The sequence below is a fragment of the Neovison vison genome, chromosome 5 (assembly GCF_020171115.1).
Source record: "Neovison vison isolate M4711 chromosome 5, ASM_NN_V1, whole genome shotgun sequence".
In the NCBI taxonomy this organism is placed as follows: domain Eukaryota; kingdom Metazoa; phylum Chordata; class Mammalia; order Carnivora; family Mustelidae; genus Neogale; species Neogale vison.
Genome location: NC_058095.1, coordinates 111287149 through 111301279, shown reverse-complemented (window position 1 = coordinate 111301279; position 14131 = coordinate 111287149).

Here is a 14131-nt window from a genome sequence, read left to right as displayed (position 1 = left end):
TAAGGTTTAAGCAGGAACATGCTTACGACGTCCATCACTAGGACTCTATAGAGGGGGCAGGCCCAGCTTAGCTTACCACAGTGGTACTGGGATGGCCAGTGTCTCCTCCCCTGACCCCCAGGGATCACAGCAGCTCTAGGCCTCATGTGCAGGTATCAAGATGTCCAGCAAAGGAAAGAATTATGTCCTCTTGTGCAACTTTTTTATTTTTAACTAAAGAGGAAAAGCTTTTCCAGAGTGTCTGCAGCAGACTTACCCTCAGGTAAGGACTAAATCAAGGCACCAATGCCTAAGCCTGTTACTGGCAGAGAGAAGACTATTGTGATCGTCTCTGATTGATGTTTCAGGCCCTAGAGCTGCAGAGCAAACACCAAAAGGGGTATGGGGTGAGACTGGCTCTTGGGTAGACAATGCACAACGTCTACCACAGAGTGACACCCATTATTCTTTGCTAGCCATGCTGAACCTTGACCTTATACTGATGGGGCTCCATCAGACATGGGAAAGCAGCTCTTACCTTTATCCAGGCCTATGGGTGTAAAGGGCAGAGGAGAAGAGTTTGTACATCTTACTTCTTAGCTTCCATTGTTCTTCCCAGGAGGAAGGAGTTTTTAGCTTTAAGTCCACTTTCCAGCTTTTCTGAGTCTTGGCAAATAAAAGATGGAAGAGGGGAAGTTGGGGATTACTTGAGAACGAAGACACCTTATTATCATCACGGTCACCGTTGTCATTATCATCATTGTTGCTAGCATCATCAGGGGGCCTTGTGAGATTCCACTTGTGATGACACTACGCCCTATTGGGTAGAATCACCTGGATCAACATGGCCTAAACCTTTGTTCTAAAGGTGCGCATTTAACAGAGGACTTCTGCATGAAGGACCCACTCCCAAGAGGCTTTAGGGGTCTAGGCATACCTATAGGGCAAGCTATGAGTTCTGCTGAGTCCCTCCCATATCCCACCCACAACTCCATGAGTTGTGATCCTTTCCTTTCTCTCACACAGAGGAGGACACATAAATGGCTCATGATACCAGAGCTGAAAGCTACTGCTTTGGGATTTACAACCCGAAAGAATAATACAGATAAAAATTCTGGCAACATGCAGAGAGTAAGATTTTTTTTTTTTAAGTGAATAGAACCATTGAGCAGTTGCATTATGAGTTGGTCATAGACAGATGTCTGTGATGGAGAAAGAATGGACAAATGTACAGTACCTTTTGGAATCTAAAAATGTCACTTCTCAAATAATTCCAGAAATGTTTATTTGTGAATATGTACTGCATGCTCTTAGACCGATTGATAATCTTTGGCATCAGGGATGAAGTCACTCCACAAATTGCTGGGTGTGTGTTTATATTAAAATCAACAAAATTCATTTCCCTACCACCACTGTACCTTACTCTTCTTATTTCTTATTTAAGTATAAGTTAGCTGGGGGAGAGGGAAGAAAAGATTTTTCTTACCGAAAAGAAAAGATTCTTCTTACTGAAGAAAAGATTTGTCGTGTTGGCCCTATTAAAATGTCATATTTATCCATTTAAAAATTAGTATAGAATAGTAATAAGTATAGAATAACATTCTAAATAAAGTATAGAGTATAAAGTAAAGTATTCTAAATAAGTATAGAATAACATTCATGGGTTTGATGCAATGCTCTTTGCACTGTATGCAATTAATAAATCCTTAAAAATTGTAAATAATAAAATTAAAACAAGTTTCTCCTTGGGAGTTAATTGGTATTGTTACAATAACTGTATTTGATATAACAATGTATTACAGGATTTTTTTTTCCAATGTGTCTTCACTCCCAGCTATACACACTGTACCACAAACAAAATGTGGAATAGGACTTCCTTAAAAACTGGAATGAAGGGACGCCTGGGTGGCTCAGTTGGTTAAGCAGCTGCCTTCGGCTCAGGTCATGATCTCAGCGTCCTGGGATCGAGTCTTGTATCGGGCTCCCTACTCAGCGGGGAGCCTGTTTCTCCCTCTGCCTCTGCCTGCCACTCTGTCTGCCTGTGCTCACTCTCTCTGACAAATAAATAAATAAAATCTTTTAAAAAAAATTGGAATGAAAACAGAAAGTCTGTGCAATATGGAGGAAACACCTCATAAATAAAATTATTTTTCTTCAGCTTGATTTTCTTTTTCTTATGCTGTGGGTCAAACAAGAGGCTGTTAGCAGGTAGAAACTGAAAGCCTTCATTTATATTCATGGTAGAAGAGTGGCGAGTGGAAAATGGAGAGTCCCTCTTGAGACAGGAAGAGCACGCCCTTCATGGCTACCGTCACCGCTGTCATTCTGTGGTTCATCCCACTCCTCAGTGCCCAGAGGGAGCCATCGGCCTTAAGGGTGGTGGTGCCGTTTGTTTGGTAACGTCTCTGAACTCTGATAGCTTTACCTCTCCTGTAACACCCCAACACGTGGGTAACACAGTGTGTGTGACACTGAAGGGACCCAACATGTACCACAGTGGCATAGAGATTATTTCAAGCTAAAAACATCTGAGCAGGGCGCCTGGGTGGCTCAGTTGGTTGGACGACTGCTTTCGGCTCAGGTCATGATCCTGGAGTCCCGGGATTGAGTCCCACATCGGACTCCCAGCTCCATGGGGAGTCTGCTTCTCCCTCTGACCTTCTCCTTGCTCATGCTCTCTCACTGTCTCTCTCTCAAATAAATAAATAAAATCTTTTAAAAAAAATTAAAAAAACAAAACAAAACAAAAAAAACATCTGAGCAAACAGCTGCCACAGGAAAAAAAAAAACAAAAACCTTACTGGGGCACCTAGGTGGCTCAGTTGGTTAAGCGCCCAACTCTTGATTTCAGCTCGGGTCATGATCTCAACATTGTGAGATCCAGCCCTGCACTGGGCTCCTCGCTTAGCTCGGAGTCTCCTGGAGATTCTCTCTCTCTCCCTCCCCCTCCTCTTTTCCTGTTCATGCTCTCTTGAGCTCTCTCTCTTAAAAAAAAAAGAAAAAAGAAAAAAAGAAAAGAGAGAGAGAATCCTTAACTAAAGCAGGACCTCCCAAAAACCACAGCCTGTAAATCCCCTCTCCAGGAGATTCACAGCCAGAAAGCAGTCTAACATTATCGCCTAGATGAGTAATTGCTTAACAAACTTTATCTGAAACTGTCATACTTTCCATCTGTTTTCCCAAGAAGCCCCTTCTCCCCGTTCCCTTCTTCCCATTTGGTATATAATCCCCTATCTCTTGCTGTTCTGGAAGCCATTTGATCCACTGGCTCCTGTGAATGTAAATAAACTTCTCTTTTCTCTTGATAATCTGTGCTCAGGTTAAAAGAAGAAAAGTTTTTCCTCCGGGCAACATGACCTCACTTAACCCTTAAAAAACTCTATTGTATCTCCATTTGCTGGGTGAGAAAACTGAGCCTCAGAAAGGTTCAGAAATTTTTCCTAGGGTCACACAGCAGTTAAATGGCAGAGATGGGGTTTAAATGCTTGATTTGAAAAAGGGAAAATGCTGCCCATTTTTCCAGTCTGCTAAGTACCCAGTGATGGCGTCTTGGAATAGCCAGGTAAGTGGTTTGAGTTCCCTCTTTCCTTCCCTGTTTGCAGCCATGAGGGTGCAGCTGCAGAACCCAGTTGGAGGCAGTTGGGTCCAAGACAACTCAGTGAGAGCTTTTGGAAAGAGCTCATCTGATGTATAAGCACCTGTGGGTCAGACTGCAAAGTGAGAGGAAGGGAGAAGAAAGAGGCCACACATTAAGTATGGTCATGCCCCAGCTTTGAGGCCCAGAGATCCTCCTGAGAAATTGTTCTTGAACCCACGGTTGGCAACCTTATTCTCACCATGACTCCCAACACAGGTGAGGTGCTTGGGCACCAAACCCCGAGAAGAGGAGCTGTGAAGTGATTTCCTATTCTTCCTGGCCCATTAGTAACCCTCTCCGTCCTCAGTCTCTCCCCCAGAGAAACTCATTGGAATGGACAGGAGTGAGAAAGGTGTGATTTCAAGAATAACCCTTCACGGGCTCCCATGTATTTCCTAATAATAATGGTTGCTGCTAATACAACTTGAAGTTTATTGGTAGTGTTGTGTTGTGACACAGAACCTGCAACTGATCCCCTTACCCCAGGTTGTCTCAGCTAACAGGATTATAGAGAACCAATAGTTTGCTCCACCAGGAAAGTGCCTGTTTGTGCTGGGACTGGTCAGTACTCCAAAAAAAGAACGAGGGGCCATGTAGTGTGGCCACCATGCCTCCTTGCCTCACCTTCTCTGTGTTTCTCGGGTCTGATCTCTCCCGGCTTCTAGCTCTTGCTCCTTCCCACCTTGGCACACAAAGATGAACACCAGCATGGAGAAACACTACTGTGCATCGAGCCCTTACCTGCTTTGCTAGTTTTGAATATGGAGGAAAAGTTACAGACCCAAAATGAAGTTATCAAACTACCAATGTATACCTGTGAAACAATGATCAGATTTCAGTAATTAGGAGGGAAACTTGGCAAAGTCTTAAATTGAACGACAGCTTCTGTGGCCCTTGGGGCTGCCTCTGCACAGGCAGTTAATCATCTGCCTGAACAATCAAATCAATAGCCATGACCTTTCCTTCAGCTGTCTTTCTCCTGCTGTTTCTCTGCTCCTCCTATAGTCAAAAGGAAGATAATGAGATCATTTCCTTTAGAAAATAACCATGAATATGAATCCAGTTCATAAATGATTTGTTATTAAAATGGAATCCCCTAGGGAAATTATGTTTAGATATCAAAATTATAAGGCTGATATTTGGCATTATTTATGGTTTACAGCATCTTCACATGTGTCTGTCGATCTGATCTATTATAGTTTCTATTACATTGTCTCATAGAGAATGCTGAATAAATTTCTTCTGGAAGAAGTGAAGTGTTCATTTCTGTATCCTGGATGCGCTGAGACAGGAAAGGTAAGTTAGCTGATTAAATTTTCACAAGTCAGTTCACTGAGCAAAATATCTAGTATCCTCCAGAGCACATTAGGGTAATATCTCTATTGACCTACCCTGAAATTAAACTCAAAATACTCAAACTTGGGTGACTTTCTAAACTTCTTTGATATCCTTGAAAACCGAAATAGACTCTGTTGGGTAGTTGTTTCTCAGAGCCATCAAGAATTCATTATACCTGCAAAGAGGCCCACACTGTTGGCCTTCTCAAGTTTCTCTTCGAAGAAACAATAAACAATCCCTCCCTGAAGAGAGGTTAAGAATGAGTTTGCCTCTCAAGTTCAAAGGAGATGGGAAGTGTGAGGTGAGGTCAGGGAGCACTATGGCAAAGTCGGTGACTGAACTTGAAACCCATCCAACAGATATGTGTCATTGTTGACTGCACTTAAAAGGCTGACATCCCAAGCCTACAGGTCCTCAAATTTCAGGGAAACTGAAGCACTTGCCTCATTTGCCTTTAGCAACTGGCTATTTTAATAGTAGCATGAAACTCTCCTGTGACTAAACCTTTCTTGGCCAGGAACAACCATGGCTGAGAGGATAATCCTCTATTGAAACAGGGGCTGGTCATCTATTCTGTGATTTTCCAGGTGCTTTCCTCAAGGAAACCTTCCTTGCACTTCCCTCAGGGAACGAATTCCCTAGCACTTGGGGTTCACCTCTAAGCATGCAGGATTAAGTGTCAGACATGCTGAGCTCAATGTTTTATGAGACTGGGGTAGACATGGGAAGCAGTAGTTGAGTATGGGACTGAAATTCAAAGACAAGTTAAGATTGAAAATGTAGACCGGAGCTTTGTGCTAACGACGGAGGTGTACCACTACCGTATATACTGTTCAGGTCTCCAGAGAACCTGCTGGGATGGGCATAGTTGGCAGAGAGCCTTCTGCTCCTTCACCGCTGCCCACTGCAGCCCTCCCTAAGCCCCACTTCCCCGGGCCGCTCCTGCCCCTGGTGACAGCACAGGACACCCTGGGGGACTCCACCCGCACAGACTTTTCTCAGCATTGCACTGCAAGCTGCAATCCGAGGCTCTCCCTACCTGATCCTCCTCTGTCCTCACTCTCCTTCCACAAATGCGTGATTGGCCTGAGGGTCCCAAGGTGCTCCCTCTCTCCTGTGTCTGCTCCACGCATTTCTCCCAAGTAAGTCTCTCCACATCCTGTTCCGGTTTGGTATCTGCTTCTTGGTCTGAACCGACCCAGGTGTCATCCACATATAGGTAGGCTTTCATTAAAACCTGGAAGTAAATTAGATTTATCTGGGAAAACATACAGGTGAGATCAAGATAAATGAAGTGTTAAAATTAACCAAAAGGGTTGAGGGGAAAGCTAACATTTAGGTGCTGAAAGGAGGGGCTTCTGGGACTTGGTTCTCTGGGAAGGACTCAGGCTCCGGCCGTTACTAGCATATCATTCTGGGCAGATGGTTTCGTGCTTCTCTTCTTTCTTTCTTTCTTCTCTCTTCCTTCTTTCTTTCCAAGATTTTATTTATTTATTTGGCAGAGAGAGACAGCGAGAGCAGAAACACAAGCAGGGAGAGTGGGAGAGGGAAAGCAATCTCCGCCCCCACCAACCCCTGAGCAGGGATCCCCAGGCGGGGCTTGATCCCAGGACCATATGATCATGACCAGAGCCAAAGGCCGATGCTTAATGACTGAATCACCCAGGTGCCCCTGGCTTAGCGCTTCTAAGCCTCACATTTTTTGTGAATAAAAGGGGGAGATACTAACACTCATTAAAGTTTGTTGTGAAGACCAAAATGCAATAATTTATGTGAAATGCACTGAAAACTACCCACACTGAGGTGTCCATCATCAGGCATAATGAACAAGGAAGGAGCCCCTGGAGTCACTGGGAGTGACCAGGGCAGAAAGAAGAGGACCAGCATAGTAAATTCACAGGAGTAGCAGTTTCTAGAAGGAAAGCAGTTTCAAAAGTCATGAAGACCTATGAAGAATAAAGTGAAATAAAATTCAATCAGCTTGGAAGTGAATGATAACTTTGGGAAGAGGTATCTCAGTGGCTTGTCATCAACAAGCCAGAGGATAGTGGCTTGAGAACTGAATGGTGGGTGAGAGAGTGAGCAATCTTTAGTCCTTCCAGAAACTTTGAAGAAAAGAAGAGGGGGCCGTGTTCAGAGTGGGGCTCATGAGCCCAGGCGGAGGACGGTCAGGCTTCTTTATACACCGAAAGTAAAGTACCTGAGGACAGGAGGAGAAAGAAGTTTTGGGAGGCAAGAAATCCTTCACTGGGAAGGAATGGACTCCAGAACACAGAATGATGAGTTAATCTAATCAGCAGGAAAGATGGTGATGCTCTGAGACCATCTAAGCAAAGATGAGAACAGACTGAGAGGTCAGAAGACAGGAATGTGAAGGTGTTCCCAAGCAATGACCTCTGTTTCCTTTGGAAGAAGTCCCCCAAGTTACATCTGTTAGAAGGTGAAGAAGGTAGGAGTGGAGTAGTAGGGGAGGCAACTTGAAGAAGGTGGGAAAATTTCATTAACATGTTTGTCCTGGTGTGCCTGGGTGGCACAGTGAGGTAAGCATCCGGCTCTTAGTTTCAGCTCAGGTCATGACTCAGCATCCTGGGATCAAGCCTTTCATCGGGTTCCACTCTCAGCTTGGAGTCTGCTTGAGATTCTCTCTCCCTCTCTCTTTGTCCCTCCCATTCATGCTCTTGCATGCACACGTGCTCTCTCTCTCACTCTCTCTCTCTCTGTGTCAAATAAATAAATAAATAAATCTTCAAAAAAATATATATATATTTTGTTGTTGTTTTTTGTCCCCTCTCCCCTAGCAGTAACAGGAAACTTCATTTACCAAATACGTCCCTGTGCGGGCTGGGAATTTTCACATAGCTGCTGTCCTTAATCTCCACCATCGTCCTGTGAGGCAGGCATCATTATTCCCATTTCACCGATGAGGAAAGCTGAGGCCCAAAGAGATCGAGACAGGGGTCTAAGACACACAAGATCTAGCAGAGTGCTTAGTACGTGCATGTTGACTTAATGGACTGCACAGAACATGTTCTTTCAGATTTCTAGCTGGTGGAGGACTTGTGTGATATTTTTGCCAACGGTCTTTTTGCTATTGAGGGTATTTACATCGTCAAGTCATGGATCAGTCATAACCTTCAAAAATGTCACAGTAATGAAAAATGTAAAAAGTGGCTGGACAAGGAAATGCCTATGCTACTTTATTTACCCCCATACAGAAAATCTACTTAAAAGATTATGACCGATTGGGAAATGAGATTTGCTTGGACAAAAGCACTTGAAACTCCAGTGGCTAACATTTCCATCAAGGACCTCCCAGAGAGTCAGAATCGATGTGTGGATTGTTTTAGTTTTGTTAATAATATCTGGATGGAAATGCCTGCCAACACATTTCCCCAGAGACTTGGAATATGCTTTCCAAGTCTACAGCTGAAGGGCAGCCACCAATGTCAATATGTGCCCATTGGCATCCCCCAGTTCATCTGGATGAACAGAAACCAAGCAACTGTGTCTTCAAGAACCCTGTGTATCCTTGATACTTCAGAGTCAAAGTCTAATTTGTGTTCTTATAACTATATAAGTCAACAAGAGGATAGTTCAAACAATCTTTGGAGGTAAGGAATAGATCACTAAATTCTAAGTTCCTTATGGACAGAGATGGGGTCTTACTTAATTTGCTGATAGATTAGTAGAGGATTAACACAACGCTTGGCACACAACATGTGCTAAATAAATTCTTACTGGGTTACATTGAAGTACATCAACCCTGCAGACAACGGAGCAGGTAGAGATGGATGAACCATTTAAATCTGTTTCCTCTGTCTTCTAGAGCAGAGCACAGAACTGTCACACAAAGGTCCTGTGTCCATGAACACTCTCATTCATTACTGGGGTTCGAAATGAATTATTAATCCCTGAGAATAATCCACAGCCAAGGTTGTCTGTCACTGTAGCCAAAGGAGAAAGAGTAATCTTCTGCAATGGTATCCCTTTTTTTTCCTCTTTAAGTCTTTTTTTTTTTTTGCGGTTCTTTGGAGCTATGATTCTAATTCTCATTCTATCCCTGATTTATGGTTTGACCTCAAAATGAGTCACTTAATCTCAGCTAATAGCTTAAGTTTCCCCTTCAATGAGAGCCAAAGGGGCCTGGCTACATAGTTAGCCAATATCTAGCCTCAGAAATTGGATGTGTTTTTCGGTGCCGTCCATCATCTCTGTAAGGCTAGTGGAAATGAGTCATAAATACAAAGCCCCATTCGAACTCTCTCAACTCCTCCCAAACTAGCCCTGGGAGGTTGCTCAGTCACTGTGTCATGTGGTAAGGGGAGAAAGGTAAGGAAGCAGGGATGGTTGCCCCAAACTCAAAAGAGAAGATGCCCTGGCCATGGAGGGCAGCAAGGAGGAAGAGCTGCTCACCGCAGCGACAGTGACCTGATCAACAACTCGCCACCTTGAAAAAGGAATAAACTAGCCTCTGCTTTTGGAAAATAAAGGAAAAAGACAGCTGTGCACCCCAGACGCCCATCTTTAAAGTGATATAAGATCCAAGTTTACACGATATGTCAATTTTGTTGTAATTATTCACATTTTTCCAGGATTTTCTACTTGCTTTCTTTAAACAGTAAGTACTCCCGAAAGACTTCCAGTGAACTTTGAAGGTTAGGTTCACGTCCTATACCCAGTAGCGGTCTGAAAGAAATGAACGTGCACCTTGTCGCAGAGGGTCATGGGCTCTGAAAGAGCTGAAGCAGAGGCTGCAACTTTATCCACGAGGCTCTAGGCGCTCTCCTGCTGTCCAAACCTGTGTTTCCCTGGTAAGAAACAGATGCGCAGAGCTGAAAGCCCACGTCCCTGTAGGAAAGATCTAGAAGTGCCCTGGTGGATGACTCATCTCTGCTGCAACGGAGCTTGGAAGCTCTTCACCCAAAGGGTGTGAGCGGTTGCGGTGGCCGCAGTCACATGGCACGTGGTGTTCCCCTAGGGGCGCTGGCCAATCCAACGCCCCGAAACGCTGCCTCACGAAACCCCTCTCTAGCGTGGGGGTGCATGCTGACTAAGGGAGGCCGCTCTTGAATTTAGCTGCTGCTTCTCTCTCTCTTTTTTAAAAAAAGATTTATTTACTGATTTGAGAGAGAGGGAGACATAGAGCAGGAGCAGAGGGAGAGAGAGAATCTCAAGCAGGCTCCTCACTGAGCTTGGAGCCCTGCGCGTGGCTCGATCTCATGACCCTGACATCATGACCTGAACTCAGACCAAGAATCAGATGCTTCACTGACTGAGACACGCAGGTGCCCTGTGGCCACTTCTTTTACTTCATGGCAAGCCCACATGCTGGCCCCTACAGACACCAGGAAGCTGCTTTTGGCCCCACCCACCTTTCTACTCAGCACACAGAACCGCCTGTGCTCTTACTGGGCGGCAGCAGTAACGGAAGGACCCTTCAGTCACATAAGAAAACCTCTAAAGCGCCACCTGCAATGACTGTAAATCTTATACGTAATATTCCCAAGCGACTGAGGAGATGGGCTTTCTGTGATCATGGCAGTTTATGAAAGAGTTCTCCCGTATTTACATGCTTCATGACTGACCACGGAACTCGGTAAATATTCAATGCGATAAAACATCGAAATTAGAAGTAATGGCTTGTACATGGATAGAACAGAAACTGCTATTTCTCAGTGCTTAGTGAGAAAAATGGAACTATGAAAGAGTCCATTTGAAAACAACTACATACTCTTTAAAAGAACAATCTCACCAGTAACAAAATATTCCAACTGAATCATAGCTAGTATTGGAACCAGAATGTCCTCAGTGTTCCCCTACCCCAAGCACAGATTCCGTAAGTAGCAAGATGACTGAGATCTTTAACCCATTCATATGTCAAGGTCTATTACAAAGGAGGTCTTCTCGGCCTCAGGCTCAGGTGCATCCTATAAGTTGCCATTTTCACTGATTTCTGGTTCACATCCTTTCTGTGTGTCATCATGCAAAAATCAGCAAATAGAATATTTTATATTTTTCTTTCTTTTATAGACAAAAGGTAGCACATTATGTACAGTTTTTAATAAGATTTTATTTATTTATTTGACAGAAAGAGAGAGAGAGCACAAGCAGGGGGAGTAGCAGTCAGGGGGAGAAGCATATTCCCCGCTGAGCAAGGACCGTGAAATCATGACCTTAGGTAAAGGCAGACACTTAACTGACTGAGCCACCCCGGCTCCCATAGAACACAAGTTTGGGCCACATAGTTTGGTAAATGCCTTCTTAGATGGTAACTTTGATGCAGGATTCTGGAAAGTTGAAGGCAGCCTGAGAATGTTACCTTACACGAACCTGGTGTTTCAGCCCGACTGGCAAGTCTGATGGCTTTCCTTTAGGCCTCAGACTTGACTCCCTTGTGTACAGTACCTCCTCTCTGTGGGAACACCTCTCCCTGCTGTTCTCCTACACAAAACCTACCCATTGAAAAACAAAAACAAAAACAAAAAACTCCAGCTCACGTCACCACTGACCCATAGACACTCAGAGGGCTGGCCTTGCTGTGAGTTCTGTCGCTCACGTGGGCACCACATTTCCCTGCCGGCACAGCAACCCCCATATGGTGAAGATCATATTTTAAACTTTTGCCTTGATAGGGGTGCCTGGCTGGCTTAGTCAGTAGAGCCTAGGACTCCTGATCCCAGGGTCATGAGTTCAAGCCCCGCATTGGGTATGGAGCCTGCTTTTGCCTTGATATCTAATTTTTTCAGATTTGGTCCATGCCTCTGAATCTCAGTTGTGAGCTCCTTGATGACAGGAACAGTATCTCTTCTTTACCTATCTCACAATTTCTAACAAATTCATCCTGTCTTACACACAGCGACACGCCTCTGTCTTCTCCCTACTGACCGCACGGAATATGCCATTTATTTCCACTCATTCTGAATCCTGTCACAGTGGAAGGCATTCCCTGCTCACCCAGCCAAGTGTGATTTTCTTCAGTTTCTGAAGGATTAGCACTCATTATCCACCATAGAAAACACTAATGTGCTCTGACATAAAGTGTCATCTGGAACTATGGCTTCTGTCCTATTAGTAATCAACTCTTTGTGTACTTCTATCTTTGAACTGTAACAAGATTATAAGCACTGTTATGAGTTCAGTTGTGTCCATCCCCCCCCATTCATATGTTGAAGTCCTAATCCCAGTACCTCTGAGCGTGACTTCATTTGGAACTAGATTGGTTGCAGATGAAATTTGTTAAAATGGGGTCATCCTGGAGTAGGATGGGTTTATAATCCAATATAACTAGTATCTTTGTACAAAGGAGGGGATCTAGACAGATATGAACACTGCATGGAGATTGGAGTTATTTTGCCACAAGTCAAGGACTGCCAAAGATTGGCGGCAACCTGCCAGAAGCTAGGAGAGAGGCATGGAACATTCTTCTCCACATATTCAGAAGGGGCCAACCCTGCTGACAGCCTGATCTTGAACTTCTGGCTTCCAGAACTGTGAGACAATCAACGGCTATCGCTCAAGCAGCTCACTGTCTGTGACACTTAGCAACAGCACCCCGAGCACACAAACCCAAGCACCTTAGGGACTATCTGGGAGCCCCACAGAGGAGGGTTCGAATCACGGATCCATCACTTGTTTTTGTTTTGTTCTTTTTTTAAGATTTTATATATTTATTTGACAGAGAGACAGAAATTGCGACAGAGAGCATGAGTGGGGAGGAGAGGGAGAAACAGACTCTCCATTGAGTGGGGAGCCCACTGTGGGGCTCAATCCCAAGACCCTGGGATCATGACCTGAGTCGAAGGCACATGCTGACGGACTGAGTCACCCAGGCGCCCCCCCCCAATCACTTATTTCTTATGTCATTTCTGGTAATTAATTCTTTTTTTCTGTGCCTCAACTTTCTCCTCTGTAATGTGGAAATAATAATATCTACTTTGGAAAGTTGCTTGAGAGGTTAAAGTTAATACATTAACACACCAAGCTCAGTGCCTGACACAGTGAAAGTGTTAACACGTGTTAGGTCCTACAATGCTAAACCTCGAATCTTACAAATGGGGAGCTGGGATCTAGACATCCACAGCGCTGTCTAAACCCACATAGGTGAGTGGCAAGAAGCATGTTAGAAAACTCCAAATACATTTGCTTCATCTCCTGTGTACACTATGTCCTACCTTTCATTGATGAGAACAGTTAGTTTGGTGACATTCATTTGATGGCAGTTGTGTCTGATTTTTGCTATGCTGCATGCAGTGGGGGCCTTGAATTTGAGGAGTGGAAACCTTCATGGTTTTTCTATCCAAGATACTCTGTACACTGTTATCAAGTGATGCTTGGATTAATTTTAAACCCATATTCCTACAAATGCAGGATCATCATCCTACGGACCTCGCTTAATACCTTCATTCTGGGGGCACCTGGGTGACTCAGTGGGTTGGGCCTCTGCCTTTGGCTCGGGTCATGATCCCAGGGTCCTGGGATCGAGCCCCGCATCGGGCTCTCTGCTCAGTGGGGAGCCTGCTTCCCTTCCTCTCTCTCTGCCTGCCTCTCTGCCTACTTGTGATCTCTGTCTGTCAAATAAATAAATAAAATCTTAAAAAAAAATACCTTCATTCTGGTTGCAACGTGGTTCCCTTTTATTTTGAGATGACTGAACATGAAGCCTGCCACAGAATGACTGGTTTCTTCCCAGGTTAATTAGAAGAAGCACTAACCATCCCTGCCCCATCATTTTAATTCTTCTGGTGACAGAAGTCAAAATTGAGGATGTCTATTAAACCACAATTTTCTCACATAATTGATAATCAATGACTGTATTTTTTATATAACAATATGCTGCTCATCACACTATCTGTCTCTCCACATGTTGGGACACCCATCCTGAGATGAACTGGTGGGGGAGTTCAAGGGCTTCTCAAGGGGTTGAGGATCCCATTTCGAAGGCTGATTGGATCCTGGTAAGACGACTACCATGAAATCGAAGGCCAGCAAAAAAAGAAGGAAAAGAAAAAAAAAAAAAGAAGGAAAAGAAAAGGAATATGGGAGGTGAGCAAAGCCCGGGATCACAACAGATTTTTCTGTTCTCTTCCATAGTGCTATGACAACTCGCATCAGAGAAATTTCCTATTTCAAAATTGCAAAGGATATGGAAATATCTTCTTGGAAGCCCTTATTTCCGGG